At 33.3% G+C, this 11,108-nt stretch overlaps 1 non-coding gene across 1 annotated transcript; it reads right to left on the bottom strand.

Moving 5' to 3' along the window:
* Nucleotides 1–9,892: 9,892 nt before the first annotated feature.
* LOC129294017 (small nucleolar RNA R71) lies at nt 9,893–9,999 on the bottom strand. The gene has a single exon (XR_008589259.1). It is a non-coding gene; the product is annotated as a small nucleolar RNA R71 (small nucleolar RNA).
* Nucleotides 10,000–11,108: the final 1,109 nt, after the last annotated feature.

The raw sequence follows: 11,108 nt of genomic DNA, 5'->3' as shown, positions 1-11,108 counted from the left end.
TGGCAAGGAGGATTCTGATTGATTTGGCCATTGTGACCAGTAAAAAGGTTTCATCATACTCTACACCATGAGTTTGGGTGAATTCTTTTGCAACCAATCGTACCTTGAAGACATTTACTTTTCCATCCATGTCAATTTTCTCCTTAAAAACCCACTTGCACTTGATGGTTTTTATTCCTTCAGGTAGATTGATTAAGGTCCATACCTTATTGTCGTACATGGATTGCATTGTGTTTTTATTCCTTCAGGCTAAGGGATGATGCCGTGTCTTATCAGACCTTTATAGGCCTTGTATTATTTGGGTAGGCTCATTTACTTCTTGTGAGTTTTCTTGATTTTCGATCTGTGATTCTATGCTATTTTATAGTTCTTGGATTTCTTCAAGATGTATCTTGCTCCCACTGGTTCTTTTAGAGATACATTCTCTTTCTAGAAAGATACCATTTCAAATTACAAACACTTTATTATCGGTAGGATTGTAAATATAATATCCCTTTGTTTCTTTAGAATACCCCATAAAAAGGCACTTTATGGATTTGGGTGCTAACTTGTCTGAGGCTTGTTTCTTAACATAAACCTCAATTTTCCAAATCTTGAGAAAAGGCAAACTAGGTTTCTTCTTAGTCCAAATCTCATATAGTTTCTTCTCAATTGCCTTAGATGGAACACGGTTCAGTGTGAATGCAGCTATTTATAATGTATGGCCCTAAAAGGATGGTGAAAGATCTACTTGGCTCATCATGGATCAAACCATATCTAATAGTGTTCGATTTCTTTACTCAGAAACACCATTCTGTTATGGTGTTGCTGGAGAAGTTAATTGTGAGACTATCCCACAACTCCTAAGATAATCAATGAATTCTTGGCTCAAATATTCACCTCCTTGATCAGATCGAAGAGTTCTGATAGTCTTACCAAGTTAGGTTTGTACTTCATTTTAGAATATTTTGAACATTTCAAAAGATTTAAATTTGTGTTTCATTAAGTAGATGTATCCATATCTACTGTAGTCATCAATAAAGGTAATGAAGTACAGATAACCCCCTCTGGTAGTTGTACTCATTAGTCCATATATATCTGTAAGTATGAGTCCTAATAAGTCATTAGACCTATCACTATGCCCAGTAAAAGGTGTTTTTATCATCTTTCCTAATAAACAAGATTTACAAGTGTCATTAAACCTATCATATGATCCGACATGTTCAATCCCATCTAATGCTTTGAGATCCAAAATTATTTTGATAATCTCAATTAAGTCAAACAATAATGAATCTTTATGAGTAGCACTATTACTCACGGTTGTCTCACCAAGATAACCCAAATGTATCCACTTTGGTGGATCTTACATTTGAGTGATGTAGGTTTTGACAAACTTTTATTAATTGATGGCATTATGACTTAAGATTTTAATTAGAGGGCTTAATTTATTAATTTAATAAACATGTAAAGTGAAAGCGGTTGTATCTCATACAAAATTATACATATTATGATCTAATTAAAAGCATAATTAAACGTGACACAATATGGCTCGCCTAACTTATGTCCATCCCAAACCAATGAGAGGACCTCTCTAATAAGATAAATTATATCAAGAAACCTCATTTATATATATTAAGGGATTGAGATGAGAGGAGAATGTACATTCAGAATTTATAGAGAAAGGCACGACACGCAGGCCGTATTTAAAATTTACAACCCTTGTAAAACTAGAGCCATATGTGTCACCATACCCAAACAACTTCAAGGCAAAGTAAACACAACAAATAAAAAATTCATATATAATGAAAGGCTATAAATTGTGAATTAGGTTGCGCTATGCAGAGTTAGCCACGACGGTCTTACTAGCTGGTTAGTAGGTAGGGTCAATGGGCAACGCCCTTTGCGGGGAGTGGGGGGGTAGCGCCCCCCCCCGAGCTTTCAAAAAGCTTATTTTCTTTAAATAAATTGCTACTTTAGACCTTTTAGATTCATCAATCATATTAACAATCTAGCCTAAACCATATAAGGATGTAGATGAACAATAATGACATTGAGAACGCACATCATATGAACGAACATTAGTCATATTAAGAACGCACATCATATAGCTAATATTAATCATATTAATTTATTTAAATTCATATAAATTCAAATATATATAAAATGATTATATATATATATATATATGTTTAGAAACATCACATGAAAAACATATATAGATTTCAAAAATATCACATATAAATTTCAAAAATCTTAAAGCAACATTCATCTAAAGAAGTTAATCACATGAAGATTTAAAAACGTAATTAACCAAAACTGAACCTAAACAAAAGTTTAACCTGGCTCTGGTACCATTATTGGATAGAGATGCAAAGTGAAAGATTAAAATTTTAATGTCCCTATCCTAATATGGACCGAACAAACTCGTTTAAGTCAAGATGGATAGAAGAGTTACCTTTTAATTCTTTGAACTTGGCGAACGTTGTCTTCAAGAGTTTGGATCTCAAGAGCTAACAATATAGATCTGCTCCCTCTACTGGCATCCACATGAATAGCTCTCTAACTCGAACAGCGTGCGAGTGCTCCTAGCATCCATTCTTGTTTGAACATTAATTTTCCTTTATATGGGGTGTTTTTTGGCTTTCAGAGTATTTTTGCCATCAAAACTTTTTAACTCTCTTGTCCTTCATAAATGACATCCCTGTCTATATATAGTATATAGATAAGGGTTTTCGTCTTCCACTTAAAAAGCCTACAAAAATATAATTAAATTTATTTCATGATATCATATCTAATTTGAATTTATCTTATAAATTTAAATTATAAAACTAACATGATATTCTCTCATATTATGTTAGTTATTAAATTTAATCTATCATATAAAATTAAATTTAAAACTAACATAACATAACATAATATAATATATATCACATATACATATTATATTATATGTATACGAATATATATTTATATACATATATATTTAAAAAAATATATACATATATCATATATATATATATATATCTGATATATCTATATACATACATATAAATATATATATATATATTTTGAATATATATATAATTATATTTTAAATTTTATATTTCATGTAAATATATATAAATATTTATCAAATAGATATTCAAATGAATTTGGACATTATAGCTCGAGTTGGGCTGTTCTTGTATGCAACCCTATAAGCCTATATGAAATTGGTAGTAGGCTAATTACGCTATTAGCCTACAAGTCACAAGTGGCCTCTAGCAAGACATTACAACTACCCAATTCACATGGGGATCGATGATCCGATGTAACCTATCATCCAACCATATCACATTCCTTTTGTCATGTGATATTTCGATCAAGTATGAGACATGAAATTGTCATTCTCCTTTACTTGACCGTTACTCTCTTGATCTTTGAGTGGACTGATAATAGCAATGGAAAAACCCTTTCCATTGTAGTATGGCCAGACATTGTCTTAGTCTTACTCATCGAAAGGCCCAGTAATATCTCTCACTTAATGTGAGGGACAAATTCTATCTTGACCACTCATATTCCTATGCATGAATATCTCTAAACTCAATCACAGCCTTTATGATTACTTGGTCAAAGGTGACTTTTGACTAGGTTAAAGTTCATTGGTCATCATGTAGGAATCCACAATGATCTCAGGTCAAAGGGCTTAATGATATAGTTATATATGAGATAAGCTTATGACTTATACCGTGCAGCTTTCTCATAGCAGGTCGGTCCAGTACCTTGTACTCTTTCAAGTGCCTATGACTTTGATTTGTATCTCTATAATTAATTAAAGTCATACTAGTCTTGTTTCATCTATGATCCCTCATAGATGACTGACCAAGGATATTTAGGACAATCACTATAGTTTGTTCAAGGATACAGTTATCATATTAAACATGCAATTGATATGATAACAAAAGAGAAATTCATTAAATAACAATGTGCATAGTACAATGATTGGCCTTATGGCACAATTTCCAACATATAGAACTATGCACCAAGGCCTCCACAGTGTTAGTGTACTATATGGATTTCCAAACAATGTTCCTAACACTGTACTAAGCTGAACTCCCACCCTCTCACAATGATCATGTCAAACATATGCTCAATGGTTCCACATCCAACCATTGTTAGGATGGGCTAGCACCCAAGAGGAGGTGAATTGGGTAACACTTAAAAACTTTTAAAAACTTAAAAAGAGTGAACAACTTAAGTGTGAAGGAAGAAGATGAGACACATAAGATTTATACTGGTTCAACCTCAAACTTAGCCTACGTCCAGTCCTCAAGATCATCCTTGAGATTTTTAACTAAGTTCACAAGCTTTAATGGGTGCTTGCTACCACAGTACAACTCTCAAGACTTAACTTGTCTTGTTTCACTCATCAAACCTTGCTACAATCTAGCAAGTTATTACAACCACTTAAAAAATACCTTTTCAAGAATTTTGATGAAAAAATAAGCTTCAGTAGAAAACTCTCTTAAAGAGTAGATGAAGTTACAAAAGCTTATAAACTTTTAAGAGCTTTTTACAATTCTTTTTAAGAATAATGAATGAATGCAAGATATAAAAGCACAATTTGAAAGCTTTTCAAATGCAGAAATAATGATTTGTTCTCTTAGGGATCATTAGTTCTTATTCAAGCTCAAAATGAATCATATATATAGTTTTGATAGTTGATAGACCATTAGAATAGTGATTCTACCTATTAGTGCATTTTCTTATAAGTGACTGGTATAATTACGCGTGAATTTGTACTAAGATTGATCTAGGTATATTTATGTGATAAGTCACGAGTGAATCACTAGACCTTTTACGTGTGGTTTTACACTTCTGAATAGAGCATCCAATTTTGTGTGTCAAAACTCATGTGGTGCTCTCTTGCATGGTTTAGTACTTTTGAATAAGCATTCAGTTTTATATGCTAAAACTCGTGTGGTACTTCTTTACTTTTGGCATCGTTTAGCACTTATGAACATACGCACATAACAAAGTGCTAAAAATTGTAAGTATACCAATAGCTCTCATGCATGGTTTTACACATAAGAAACTATCATCAATTTTGTGACAAATCAGGCATGGAACCTCTTCTCTCTCTCATGTGAAATGGCTGGCAAAATGCCAAAGCCAATTTGTGTAGTCAAAACTCATGTTAAACCAGATTGTTATCACTTGTGAAATTGCAAGTACTAATGCACAAACTCATTTGATGCATTTTCACATGTGGAATTGTACAAAACTCAAGCAAGATTTTGCATAATCAAGAGATATAGATTTGTAAATCAATGATTATACATGTGAATAATTTTAGCTTAGCTTCAGATGACTTAAGACTCAATAAAGCAAAAGGTGATTGTGCAATAAGTGATAAATCATGTATGGCTACCATCAGTCTCACACATGGTTTTACACTTTGACACATAGTAATGAAGCATAATTGCTAAAACTTGTGTGGACAATAAAGTCTCTCACGTGTGATTTTGCATGTAGAAATAAAGTTTAAGGCATCACATAACACAAGTGCTTACTCATGCATAAATTACTTTTTCACACTTGTATGATCTAGTAGTCAATATGTCTAACATGCAGAAACTCATAAGTAACCTACAGAATCAGGCGTGATTCTACTTCTCACATGGCAAACAGCTTCTATGAAATTTAGCATGCAAGAAAGACATTATTTGCAAGCTTTAATACATATAAATTAGACATATGATGCATTCATTAATGAATATTAAAAGTGATTGAGCTCTCAAAGTTTTCACATTGAATCTAAGAAAATTTAAATACCTTATCCTAAACTTCATCTTCTCTTGATTCTTCATGCTCTTGAGATTTTGTCTTTATCCATGATTCTTTATATTTACACATATAACGAATACCTTTTCTCGTATTCTTATAATCATCAAAACATAAAATCCAACAACCACAACATAAAATTTCCACTAAAATGATCATTTCCACTTAAACCATAGAATTTGCAAGTAATTATGCTTGAATATAAGATTTAGTCTTCAAAATCAAAATGTTAATAACATAATTTTCCATTCCACTTCATATAAAGTTTTTAAATCATAATCATTTCATATTAATACTATACTAGTACAAAACAAGAGTATTAACTTTAATAACTACCACACAATTATCCAAACACACAAAAAGAGAGTTTAGACAATTTGGTCAACTCAACTCTTTTGTCACTAAAAGAGCTATCATGGTCAAACAATAGCCCCACATATGTCTCCTAGCATAACAATGCTCGATCAATATTTAATCTACAAGATTAAAAATTTAACCATCAATTCACACTTTAATTAACCCCTTTTTAGCATAATTGCGATCACCATTATGCCCAAAACCTTAATTTAACCCCATCAATTCTTCTAACACACTGATAGAACACATTTGTTACCCACTTTTATTTGTCAATTAGGACCATTTTATTAATGATTTATCACCTTCAAGTGCACACATTGCATTAGATTTGGAACTTTGCCTAAGTTTCTAAGATCACTCACTAGGGGCATTTTGGTCCAAAAAAATGAACTTTTGAGAAAATGTACAAGAAAAATTGACAAAGTGCATTTTATGTCCAGTTGATGAATGGTGAAATTATATTTTTAAAATTCATTTTAGTTTGGGAGTAATTAAATAAAAAAGTCAACACTTTCTTAAGTGTCTTAGTTTGTCCTAATTTTTGGTTTGCCTTTGTGTGAAAATTTTTATATAATTTTGTGCAGCCTGAAACTTGATTAATTTAATAAATTCTCCCTTCTAATTATGAATTTAATTCTGGACATGAATTAGATTTTATTATATCATATGCTATTTAATTGAATTATGTGATTTATGTGACATAGGTGGCATGTGACTTGTGCATCAATTGGGCAATTGAGGTTAACACTCCTTGAGGACAATGGCTGATGGTTTGCACGTGAATTATGATTATTTTGAGGGATTAGATCAGCTAAAATGATGTGGATGACACATGGGAAATTAGGCACACATTGGAATCATCTACAAACCAATAGGAAGTTGCCACCTTGCAAGTGTGACAAGGCTCCCATTTACATTTTAATTTCTTTTTCCTTATTTTAATTAAGCTTCAGCTGATGGGAGACACCAAGGAGCACGCCATTTTAAGTCCCAAAGGGGATCCAACACATATCTCATTCATCTTCCACATTCTCTCTCTCTTGTTCATAGTGTTCTTCATTTTCTCTCTTTTGTTCTTCATTTTCCAGCACCCTAACCTCCATTTTCAGCCACCAAACCTCCACAAAACTCATACCATTCTTCTCCTCTCTTCATTTTCGTTCCATCCCTTCCATTTTCACAAGGATTGAAGCTCATTTCCATCATTCAAGAGCTATGGAGTTTGGCCTTCACAAGCAATCACTAGGGTTCTTGAAGATGAAGATTGGCTAAGTTTCTTTGTGGAATCCTAGAGAGATGAAGATGGAGGATGAGTCTTGAGCTTCAAATTGGCTAAGTTCTTTTGTTTCCTATCCTCTTCTCTTTTTACTAGATGGTTAGATTCCTTAATCTAGGGTTTAATCATCTTAGCTTATAAATTCTAATTTGAATTTGATGTTGATGTAAAGAGAGAGGATTGTTTCATTTAATTTCTTCCCTGGACAGCCATGACTGAATTTTGCCACTCTTTGTTTGGCACATAATTTGTGTTTTTCAATTAGTGAATTTCTTGTGTTAATATTGCATAATCTTGTGGTGTTAATGCTTGTGTTGTTGAGTAGCTTGACATAATCTTGTGGTTGCTCAATTTATGTGTTTGACCATGGCTGTTGAGAGAGGATTTTGAATGAATCACTTGGCTAATTTCTTCACCAATTGGTTAATTGAACTAGGGACTTTAATCTAAGACCTAGGGAGGTTAGCTAATTAGGTTAATTGGCTTAGGATAATTTTCTTAAGTCATGACAGCTTTAGTCAAGAGGAAAGGGAAGCTAAACTTAGCCTAATCATGAGAAGATAATGAGTCCAAAATCAACTAATCTCTAGGGTTCCATTATTGTAAAAAGGGAAGTTCATTTCACTCACTTTCACTAGCATTTTAATTACTTGCATATTAGGTAATTAGTTTAGATAATTAGCTAGATAACTAAATTCCTACAAACTTTGGTTGATTTATTTCACTAGATAACTTTCAATTAGACTTAAAACCATTCCTTGGGAGATGACCTAGGGTTGGCCCTATATTGCATTAGGGTTAGCTTTAGTGTAATTTTGAGGATAAGCGACTAATTTCCTATCAAAATTTTGGCGCCGTTGCCGGGGAATGGTTTAAGTTTAATTCTAAGGTTGTTTAGTACTTAATTTACATTTTTAGTGTTCCTGAAAAATCTTTTGAAAAGTTATAAAAATTTGTTTTTTGTGTCTTTTTTAGTGTTTTTTGTGTGTTTTGAGTGTTTTTATTCTGTTTTGAAAAAGAAAAAAAAAATTAATGCAATTTTCGTTGGTTTGGTGTAAAGCTGAAAATACTCTGTTTCTAGTGTCTCTATCTGAAATTGAAAAATTAACTGGGAATGAGTCTGAGGGAATTTGAACTTGAAATTTATTTTATTGAAATCTCTATATCCTAGCTTCACTTTAAAATTGGTTTGGTCAATTTTGGACGTGGGAAGTGTCCTGTGGAAATTTTACAATCTAACAAGGTCCAGGGAGCCATTACAGAGGATTTCCAAAACCCTGTTTCAATTTTGAGTTAGCATATCTTCCTCTTTGTGCATTCAAATTGATTGATTCTAGTTTCATTTTTCTTATCGCTGTCTTATCTTTGTTTCTTGTGTTTAGGATTTTCTTCAATTTTTCCATTTTCCTATTTGAAAGTTTGTTAGAAGCTCTGAAGGTCTTCTGGACAAAATCCTGTTTCTCCAGACTTGAGGACCAACTTGTGAAAAATTCTGGGAACGATTGGGCAGGATTTTTAATCTAAAAGTTTTATATAATTTTCCTGTATATCTCTTGTGTTTCTCATAAAAGTTTCAGGGGAATTTATCATGTGGATTTGCTGATAGAAAATTCACAAGTTCACTGTCTCCAGAGAGCCTACTGTGCGAATTCCAGAATTGCCAAAGCTTCTTGATTGAGCATTTCTAACTCTCTTTCTACTTGTTTGGTGTTATTTTTTTTTCATTTTGTTGCTATTGAGTTTAAAAAAAATAAAAAAAAATTATTTCTCTTGCTTTTGTGTGTTTTGAATTGTTTCATGTTGATTTGCATTTTAGTTTAGCTTGTTCTTTGTTCTTAATTTTCTTGAGCTTGATTAGTGCATGACCCGAAGAAAACATACCTCTTTTGTTGAATTAGATCCAGAAATTGAAAGGACTATTTCTAGATTGAGAAGATCACAACCTATTCTTGATTCTCATTTGGTTTGTAATTCAACAATGGAAGGTATCTTAGGACATGAGCATGTGCATAATGAGGGCCATGGGAATGGGAATGAGAATTTGCATGATGATGGCCATGTTAATAATGAATTTGAAGGCTTGCATAACCCTAGAGAGGAGAGGAGCATTAGGCAATTAACTCAACCTAATTGGCATGATAATCCTTATGGCTTATATGTTCCTCCTACTAATGTTCAATTTGAAATTAAATCCTCCTTGATTAATGCATTGCCTAAATTTCATGGGTTACCAGGAGAGATTGTCATAGGTTTTTGCATACTTTCCTATTGGTTTGTGATACTATGAAGCCTATGCATGTAAATGTTGATGATGTTCAAGCTAAGGCTTTTGTATTTTCTCTTGAAGGTTTAGCAAAGGAATGGTATTTCAACTACCCTTCTTATGTGAAAGTGAGCACATGGGCTGAGCTAAGAAGACTCTTCTTAGATAAATTCTTTCCAAATTCCAAGGTCACCAATTTGAGAAAGCAAATCTATGGGGTCCAACAAGGAGAGGATGAGAGTCTCTATGAGTATTGGACTAGATTCCAAGGCCTTTTGGCTAAATGCCCACACCATCAAATTTCTAGTGAGAATTTAGTCCAATATTTCTATGAGGGCTTGATTCCAAGAGACAAAGTTAACATTGATGCCGCTAGTGGTGGATGCTTGATTGACCTCACTTCCTTAAAGGCTTGGGAACTAATTGACAAGATGGCTTCAAGTGGTGCTCAATACTCTACAAGGGAAAAGAGAAATGTGAATATGGTAGGTTCCTCAGTTCTTAATGATTCATATGTGGACTTGCTAGCTGCCAAGATTGGGAGAATGTTGGCTCCACAAATATCTCAAGTGAGCAATGTAAGTACTTCTCAAGCACTTGTCCCTTATTCTTGTACTTTTTGTGACTCACCTATGCATGTAGAAAGCAATTGTCCTATTAAGTTTGAACAAGTAAATGCTATCTACAATGGAAAACAATCCTATGGTGGGAGGCAAGGGCAAGGAGCTTATTCTAATACTTACAACCCTTCATGGAGAGACCATCCTAATTTCTCCTATTCAAATCCAAATGTGGCTTTACAAGACAATCAACAAAGAGGATCCTATCAAAACACCTTTGGCCGTGACCCTCCACCTCATTTGTCTCAAGGTAGCTCTTCTCAAAGCTACAATCCAAGTGGTAATTCTCTTACACCTTCTTCTAATTCTTATAGTGATAGGAGGCTTGTTCCAATTGAGAGTTCTTCTAATTCGAACTCTTCTAATGATGTGAATGTGTTACGTAAGCAGTTGATTGAAATGAACTCTTTGTATAAAAACATGTATGATGGCTTAGGGAACAAGGTAGAGAGTATGGGTAACAAGTGTGAGAACATGAACTCTAAAATTGATGCCCTTACTTCTCAAATGAATATGCTTGCTAACCAATTAAGTGCAGCCAATGCTCAAGCCTCTACATTACCATCCAACACCGTTGCTAATCCTAAAGCTAATCTTAATGCTATCACATTGAGGAGTGGCAAGGAGTTGGGAGAAAGAGTACAAGAAGACAAAAGACAAGGGAAGGCCGAGAAGCCCTCTTTAAATTCTTCAATTGATGTTAATGTTTCTAGTTCTTCTTTTGCTCCTAATGATGCATCTTTTTGTAGAGATGATGAGGATGAAAACATTGAGGAGATCATATGTGAGC

Source organism: Prosopis cineraria, unplaced genomic scaffold (assembly GCF_029017545.1).
Source record: "Prosopis cineraria cultivar Desert tree isolate PC_DT_omini unplaced genomic scaffold, ASM2901754v1 PC14, whole genome shotgun sequence".
NCBI lineage: Eukaryota > Viridiplantae > Streptophyta > Magnoliopsida > Fabales > Fabaceae > Prosopis > Prosopis cineraria.
This window is presented reverse-complemented; position numbering and strand designations above follow the sequence as displayed.